Below are 8,201 nucleotides of genomic sequence, written 5' to 3'. Positions count from 1 at the left end.
TGTTGACTAACTTCTCCTAAATATTCTCTGGATTTCATGACGTTATTCTTTCCTGGTTCTTCTCCCCCTATCTGAGCTCTCTTTTTTAGTCTACTTTGCTAGCTCTTTATCCAGATCACTCCCACCCCACCAATGTTGGGTGTTCCCCAAGGCTCTGCGCCGTTCTCTTTCTACATATGCTTTCTTTGACCTCCTCAGCTTTCATGAGCTTTCATGGGTTTAATGATCACTGATATGAATAATTCATAAATCTACACAAGTAGTTCCAGTCTTCTTGAGTTTTAGTCACACATCATCAACTGTCTATTGCGGGGGTAGGGAACCTTCAGCTTTGAGGCTACATGTGGCCTTCTAGGTCCTTGGATGAGGCCTTTTGACTGAGTCCAAGTTTTACAGAAGAAATCCTTTCATTAAGGGGATTTGTTCTGTGAAGTTTGAATTCAGTTAAAGGGCCACACTTGAGGACCTTCAGGGCCACATGTGACCTCGAGACTGCAGGTTCCCCATGCCTGGTCTATTGGATATTGCATCTCTCAGAGACATCAAACTTTATATATCCAAAACAGAACTTGAGCAGAAAAAAATGTACATTCTTTCTCTCCCCCTCCACGTTGTTTGGTGTTTAGCTATAGAATTTCTTTTAAGTATTATACAAGGAGTCCAACAGAAAGCTATCCCAGTAAGAAAATCCATTAGACCCCAAAAGGGGAGAAAAGGGGTTCCAGAAAGCTTCCATAGCTTCCAGGATCTATGAGATACTACTTTGCTTTATGAGCCCCCCAAGCTGAAGCCTATTTTTTCCCCTAGAGTCTTTTTGTGGTTGGGGGAGATAGATACACTACCATCCACACATACACCCATTTCATGGGATGTTTTATAAAAGTTGTTCTTATTACATTATCTTAGTAAATGCCCATTTCTGAAAGCTATTTAAGTATGGATGGCTAGTTAATATCTACCAATAATCAGTGGGAGAAGCACATAGTGAAGGCTAATGAACAATAGTACCAGAAAAACTCCCAAAGTCCTCAGTCTTACCCCTAGAGGTCTGAGAGGAGAAGTGGTTCGTGACACTCTTGGGAAGTAACCTGCTACTATGGGTTAGGATTGGAAGACTGAGCCCAGAACATTAGGTAAAAACGTAAAAAAAAAAAAAATTCAACTAAAAACACTATGAAAATGTGAGCTACTGTTATTAATACATGATCATTTTCTAGACTGCAACTGGGGAGTCCTCTGTAATTTCATCAAATTTCAAACATAGGTGCTTCAATTCAGTCACTTGAATATTATAGTTCTCTCATCTGTATAATGAAAGGGCTAGACTTCATGACCTCTAAAGTCCTTTTCAGTTCTTTTCTTTTAATGTTTCTTTCCCTAAATAATTATTATTTTCTTTATGCTTAACTCTTACTTAGCTACCCATTTTGAACTATATTTGCCTTCATTAATAGGGTAACATATATTTTTAAGATATTCACAAGTATACTTTCTCTTTACCCAATGAATTTTAGGCTTTCCAAGAATATACACCATTCCATTTATTTCTTAGATACCTATAATAATCTCAACTGTTAAATAATTTGCTGACAAAAGTTGGAAATAGGGGCATATTTGTCTTCCTCCCATTTAAGAAGCAGCATATAGTCAATTCTGAATAATAACTCATACTAGAGTTTATATTTTGTGTATTTTTAAGATAATTCTCACTTTTAAATTAGTTTCACAGAATTTAGGCCTGGAAAGGGTCTCAGAATATTTAGTGCAATATTTACATTTACATATGAAGAAGCTAAGGTTTAGAGAGGCTGTGACTTTTCCAAGGGCACTCTGCTAATTAGTGGCAGAGTAGGCATAAACCTTGGCTTTCTCATACTTTGTCTAGGCCATTTTCTAATTTAGCAGGCTAACTCTCATAAATAGGCTTAGTATTCAAATATTTTGTTTATTACGTAAATAGGAATTTTAACTCAGTGGGAACTGAAAGAATGAACTATAGTCTCAGGGAAACTGTGAAACAGAAAAAAAAAAACGTTATTACTTCAACATTTTTGGTGATTTCGGAGCTAGAACAAGTATACTTATCCTGGATTCCATATACAGATATCATGGAGTCCAGGAACTTGTATAAGACTGAAAGTCATCAGAAAGTAGCATTCACAAAATGTTTTCTGAGTCTGTTTCTCACTCTCCACAGGTGGGGAACCTGTGGCCTCCAGGCCACATGTGGTCTTCTAGGTCCTTGGGTGGGGTCTTTTGACTGAGCCCAAGTTTTACAAAATAAATGTTTATATTGAGGGGATTTGTTCTGTGAAGTTTGGATTCAGTCAAAGGGCTGTACTTGAGGGCCTTGAGGGTTACATGTGGCCTTGAGGCTGTAGGTTCCTCACCCCTGAGTCTAGACTATAGTACCATTTCTTATATTATTCTTCACCCTGGAAGTGTTCCATAGTCCATGTATTCTCACCGTGGAATCTCCATCTATCCTATGGCCTCCTTCTCCCATCTATGACTTCTCCTCCTGGAACATCCATTTTGAAAAAGGGTTCCCATCAACCATGCCACATTGCTCTCCTAGCTCTCCTTCTGAATCTTGGGATGTCACCACCACCATACCCACTTCAGCTCCATTTTAATGTGTTCACCGCACAGTAAAATGTAAGCACCTTACAGACAGGAATCCCCTTTATTTTAGTTTGTACTCATATACTTAGCCCTTAGTGTTGGGTATGTATTAAGCACTTAATAAATGCTTCTTGACTGCTTAATGTCTAACTGGAATTTTGCATTTCCTTTAATTATGAATAGAGTTAACAAATCAGATTTTTGTTAGGTTTTACCACACTGTCAAAAAGGCCTTGGCATTCATGTACATACACATATGCATGAGTTAAACATCCTTGAACTTGAGCTACAAAGGACCTCAGAAGACACCTGACCTAACTTCTGCATTTTACAAATGAACCTATACCTTACTATCAGCTGGAGAGGGGATAATCCATCTTTTTGTGTAGTTGATTGAAGAAATTGAGTAGGTTTACAGGATCAGCATGTCTACAATATTTATTTAGAAGCTGTGTAATCACATAGCTTTGAAGTTTGCAAGAAAAGAACTGTCCTCTCCTCTCCCAGTGTTTTCCTCACAAATACTTTCCTGGTACCTAAAATCCCCACTTTTCCTACTCCCTTGGGGTGTGTTCCTGCAAGCTGATTTTATAACAGAAAGACATGGAGAAAGAGGGCCACATTCAAGCCATCATCAGCCAGTATCAAACAATCTGAAATAGTTTAACACTGGCAAATAGGGTCTACAAGGTGTAAGAAATGACACGGGTCAGTTTTCACTGTTATTAGGGACAGCTAAAGTACATGGATTGCTCCTTTAGGGCAGGCAAAACTGACAACAAAGTAAAAATTAAAATGTAAGACTTTTGAAAGTAGGGAACAATAAATGTTTTATCTTGATTTCCCCAGCACAGTGCTTGGCACATACCAGACCCATAAATGCTTGATTGGTCAATTGATTGTAGCCAGGCAGAAAGATAGTAGAATACTGGAAACAAACTCATAATTTCACACCTTTGCTGAGGCTTGATCTTTGAAAAATAAAATGATGTTCAGAAAGAAAGGATTTTCTTTGAAAATTCCACTGTAAAATCACATTAATACTAACCTTTACCTGTTAAGTTTTGTATAATATCCTAATATGAACAAGGTACTTTAGTCTTTGTAATTAGCATCAAATCTTAGAAAATTTTTGACAGGAACTGTTGTCAGATATTTTGTTGTTGTTGTTCAGTCTTGCTCGACTCTTTGTGACCCTATTTGGGGTTTTCTTGCAAAGATACTGGAGTAGCTTGCCATTTCTTACTCCATTTTACAAATGAGAAAACTGAGGGTTGAATGACTTGCTCAGGGTCTCTGTAATCAATCATGTTGCCCTTAATTCCATATGTCATCTATTCTTTTCCATTCTTTGTTCTGTATTCCCTAAAACCTGTAAAAAGGGACCTCTCTGTCTACTTGGGTTCTTTCGCAATAATGGCGGCAAGTCCTGGACCTATTTATTGATGGGTAGAATGTCCCAGTAATAAATGTTACATGGCAGAGAGTTCTGCCTCAGTTTACTCTTTTGTTAAAATCTCAATGAGACATAAGTAACACAAATGGGTATGGATGCTGGATATAATAAGGAGGCAATAATTTATCAAAAATTCCTTGTACAGAAGAAATAATACAAAAGAAACCAATGAAGAAAAAAAGGGGGACAGAGCCAAGATGGTGGAGTAAAAGCAGTGACTTGCTTGAGCCCTCCCCAAAACCCCTCCAAATACCTGTAAAAAAATGGCTCTAAACAAATTCTAAAGCAGCAGAACCCACAAAAAAAAAAACCAGAATAAAACAAATTTCCAGCCCAAGACAACCTGGATGGCTGATCGGAAAGGTATATTGCACCGGGCAGGGAGAGGAGGGCAGTTTGGAGTGGGCACGCAGGCCACAGTGAACCTGAAGCAGGCCTCAGAGGACTGAATTGCGGGCAGCTGTGGTGGTTTCCAGACTTCTCAACCCACAAACGCCAAAGACAAATTAGAAGGTCAGTGGGAAAAGTCTGTGACAGCAGTGAGAGAAGAAGCTAGGTCTCAGCTGCCCCAGGGCAGCAGCTGCCTCCTGAGCTTCTAGCCCACAGACTGAGGGGGAATCCAATGACTGATCAGAGAGGGATTGCAAAGATCTCTTTGCCAGTGCTGAGGCAGGAAGCTCTTGCTCTGCCTGTGCTTGGATCGGGGTCACAGTTCTGAAGGGAGGTCCTGGGGCAAGGAGGAGTGCTAGTGTGTTGGAGCTTGTTGTGGCGGTGGAGAGGAAACTACTCACCCATTATCATAGCACCTTGGAAGAACTGAAAATTTACAGGTCCCTAGAAGTATCTCTGAAAACAGCTGTGCAAACCCCTGAAGCTTGGGACAGTACATTCTCCACATTGGAAGCAGACAAAGAGTTTAAAACTCAAGTAATTGACTGGGATCTTGAGTAAGCAGTGCAAAAAGAGTCAGACTATATTATCTTACTTTGGTGACAAGAAAATCAAAACATACAACCAGAAGAAGAAAACAAAGTCAAAGCTCCTACATCCAAAGCCTCCAAGAAAAATATGAATCAGTCCCAGGCCTTGGAAGAGCTCAAAAGGGATTTTGAGAAGCAAGTAAGAGAAGTACAGGAAAAACTGGAAAGAGAAATGAGACTAAGGCAAGAAAATCACGAAAAGCAAGTTAACAGCTTGCTAAAAGAGACCCCAAAAAATACTGAAGAAAATAACACCTTAAAAAATAGCCTAACCCAAATGGCAAAAGAAATCCAAAAAGCCAATGAGGAGAAGAATGCCCTAAAAAGCAAAATTGGACAAATGGAAAAGGAAGTCCAAAAGATTACTGAAGAAAATACTTCCTTAAAAATTAGAATAGAGCAATTGGAAGCTAGTGACTTTATGAGAAATCAAGACACTGTAAAACAAATCCAAAAGAATGAAAAATTAGAAAACAATATGAAATATCTCATTGGAAAAACAACTGACCTGGAAAATAGATCCAGGAGAGAGAATTTAAAAATTATTGGACTATCTGAAAGCCATGATCAAAAGAAAGAGCCTAGACATCATCTTTCAAGAAATTATCAAGGAAAACTGCCCTGATATTCTAGAACCAGAGGGCAAAATAGAAGTCGAAAGAATCCACCGATCTCCTGAAGGAGATCCCCAAAGGAAAACTCCTAGGAATATTGTAGCCAAATTCCAGAGTTCCCAGGTCAGGGAGAAAATATTACAAGCAGCCAGAAAGGAACAATTCAAGTATTGTGGAAACACTATCAGGATAACACAAGTTTTAGCAGCTTCTCCATTAAGGGACTGCAGGGCATGGAATATAATATTCCGGAGGGCAAAGGATATAGGATTACAACCAAGAATCACCTACCCAGCAAAACTAAGTATAATTCTTTAGGGGAAAAAATGGTCATTCAGTGAAATAGAGGACTTTCAAGCATTCCTGATGAAAAGACCAGAGCTGAATAGAAAATTTGACTTTCCAAAATGAGACTCAAGTGAAACATGAAGAGGTAAACAGGAAAGAGAAATCATAAGAGACTTAACTTATTAAGGTTGAATTGTTTACATTCCTGCATGGAAAGATGATATTTGTAACTCATGAGACCTTAGTTGGTATTAGGATAGTTGGAGGGAAAAAATTATATGTAGATAGATAGATAGATAGATAGATAGATAGATAGATAGATAGAGGGCACAGGGTGAGTTGAAGATGAAGGGGTCATATCTGGAGAATAAAATTAAGGGGTGAGAGAGGATTATACTAGGAGAAGGAGAAAAGGAGAGGTAGAATGGGGTAAATTATCTCACATAAAAACAGAAAAGAAAAGGCTCTTACAGTGGAGGGGAAATGGGGGAAGTTGAGAAAGAATGAGTGAATCTTATTCTCCTAGAATTTGACTTAAGGAGGGAATAACATACACATTCAATTGGGTATGGAAATCTGTCTTACCCTATAGGAAAATGGGGGGGGACAAGAGAGTAGGGGGATGATAGAGAGGAAGGTAGATTGGGAAAGGGGGTAATCAGAAGCAAATACTTCAGAGGAGGGACAGAGTCAAAAGAAAGAATAAAATAAATGAGGGGGAAGGATAGAATTAAGGGAAATAGAGTTAGTTTTTCACAGCATGTTTACAATGGAAGTGTTTTGCATTACTGCACATGTATAACCTGCATTGAGTTGCTTGCCTTTTCAATGAGGGTGGGTGGGGAGGGAGGAAGGGAGAAAATTTAGAACCCAAAGTTTTAAAAACACATGTTTAAAAAAATATTTACACATGGAACTGGGAAATAAGAAATACAAGAAATGGGGTAAGAAATCTCTCCCCTACAGGAAAATAGATGGGGAAGGGGATAAGAGAAGGGGGGAAGAAGTAGAAGAGAAGGCAGACTAGGGAAGGGGTATTCAGAATGCATGCCATCTTGGGGTGGTGGGAGGGGTAAGATGGGGTGAAAATTTGGAACTAAAAATCTTGTGGAAGGAAATGTTGAAAACTAAAAATAAATAAATTTATTAATTTTAAAAAAAGAAAAGGTAAGAAATACAAAATTCATTACAAATATGTATAGTCATGTAAAACAAATGTTCACATTAGCCTTGGTCCATTAAAAAAAGAAACAAAGAAAGAGAAAAAAAATAGCCTAACTCAAATGGCAAAAGAGGTCCCAAAAGCCAATGAGGAGAAGAATGCCCTAAAAAGCAAAATTAGCCAAATGCAAAAGGAAGTCCAAAAGCTTACTGAAGAAAATACTTCCTTAAAAATTAGAATGGAGCCATTGGAAGGTAGTGATAATTTGAGAAATCAAGGCACTGTAAAACTAATCCAAAAGAATGAAAAAATAGAAGAGAATGTGAAATATCTCATTGGAAAAACAACTGACCTGGAAAATAGATCCAGGAGAGAGAATTTAAAAATTATTGGACTATCTGAAAGCCATGATCAAAAAAGAGCCTAGATATCATCTTTCAGGAGGTTATGAAAGAGAACTGCCCTGATGTTTTAGAGCCAGAGGGCAAAATAGAAATTGAAGGAGTCCACTGATCACTTCCTGAAAGAGATCCCCAAAGGAAAAGTCCTAGGAATATTTAGCCAAATTCCAGAATTCCCAGGTCAAGGAGAAAATATTGCAGGCAGCCAGAAAGAAACAATTCAAGTATTGTGGAAATGCAATCAGGGTAACACATGATTTAGCAGCTTCTGCATTGAGGGACCAGGGGAGGTGGAGTATGATATTCCAGAGGGCCAAGGGGATATGATTGCAACCAAGAATCACCTACCCAGCAAAACTGAGTATAATCCTTCAGGGTAAAAAAATGGTCATTCAGTGAAATAGGGGATTTTCAAGCATTCTTGATGAAAAGACCAGAGCTGAATAGAAAATTTGACTTTCAAATATAGAACTCAAGTGAAACATGGAAGAAGTAAACGGGAAAGAGAACTCATAAGAGACTTATTAAGGTTGAACTGTTTACGTTCCTGCATGGAAAGATGATATTTGTAACTCATGAGTCCTTTGTCAGTATTAGGGTAGTGGGAGGGGAAAAATTATATGTGTGTATAGATAGATAGATAGATAGATAGATAGATAGATAGATAGATAGATA

Source organism: Vombatus ursinus, unplaced genomic scaffold (assembly GCF_900497805.2).
Source record: "Vombatus ursinus unplaced genomic scaffold, bare-nosed wombat genome assembly UNPS02014791.1, whole genome shotgun sequence".
NCBI classification, from domain to species: domain Eukaryota; kingdom Metazoa; phylum Chordata; class Mammalia; order Diprotodontia; family Vombatidae; genus Vombatus; species Vombatus ursinus.
Note: the sequence above shows the minus strand (reverse complement) of the source record.